Raw genomic sequence first — 1,027 nt, forward strand, 5'->3', positions numbered from 1 at the left:
ATGGGTTCTGAGCCACATTCAAGTTGGACTTGAAAAGCGCTAAGATGACGGATAGTGAGACGCACCAGTACACGGAATCGGATAGACGGACGGGCCGCCACCCCTACGTGCTGAGCTTCTCCCGTTTCGCTCGCAGCTACTCAGGGAATCCCGGTTGGTTTCTTTTCCTCCCCTTATTAATATGCTTAAATTCAGGGGGTTGTCACACATGAACTGAGGCTTATGTACCTTGCGGTTGTTATCGTCACATCTGGCTTGCGACTACTTTGTTTCAATGTCCAATATGTACCGTTGGACTCGGTTAACGGGCTGTTAGCCCGCGTGTGGTTTAACTCACTGATACCTTCCATTGCCCATACGCTAGTTTGTTTGTGTTCCTTTGGTCAACTTCCATACTTGAATCATTTGTGCTACCGCTGCTGCTTCGACGCTACTTTGACATCTTCGCTTCTATTTAAATAAATAAATAAGCTGAAGCTAGACATCAGTAAACACCACCACAGACACCACAAGCACGCCTTCTCCTCGTACTTCCGCCTCACGCGGGAACACGGACGCTCTAAATACTTCGAATTCCAATGCCAGTATATTGTAAACCACGGGTTCTTTAATGCTAGCGGGTCGTCGCAACCCTAGTTAACATCATGGTGCACGTCTCGTGACGGGTGTCACGGCGTAGTTAAATGTATGCGATACATTTCTCAAATATAAGCGCTCAGTCATCTGTACATCATGGTAGGTTCCCACGACGTGCAATATGCGTTCAACTTATCAATGTTCATGTGTCCTGCAGTTCACATTATGACGCGCAGTTAGCTGCGGTCTTCATCGATCCATGAGCCGAGTGATCCACTGCCGAGGGTGACTAACTTGCGTAAGCCGCCGCTGTGCGCGTATACCCGTTCCCCGTAGGGAGGAGCAAGCCGCCGCTTAGAGACGAAGCATAAAGTGTCCTCATTCCACATAGGGCAAGCTGGATTAATCCATTTTACCCAGGACGGCCGAAGCGGCGTGGACCAGGGGAGAA

General features: G+C 49.4%; 1 non-coding gene across 1 annotated transcript; it reads right to left on the minus strand.

The window, feature by feature from the left end:
- Window positions 1–709: 709 nt before the first annotated feature.
- Window positions 710–864, minus strand: LOC131214858 (5.8S ribosomal RNA). The gene has a single exon (XR_009157051.1). It is a non-coding gene; the product is annotated as a 5.8S ribosomal RNA (ribosomal RNA).
- Between the last annotated feature and the right edge of the window lie 163 nt (window positions 865–1,027).

The sequence above is a fragment of the Anopheles bellator genome, unplaced genomic scaffold (genome assembly GCF_943735745.2).
Source record: "Anopheles bellator unplaced genomic scaffold, idAnoBellAS_SP24_06.2 scaffold03066_ctg1, whole genome shotgun sequence".
NCBI lineage: Eukaryota > Metazoa > Arthropoda > Insecta > Diptera > Culicidae > Anopheles > Anopheles bellator.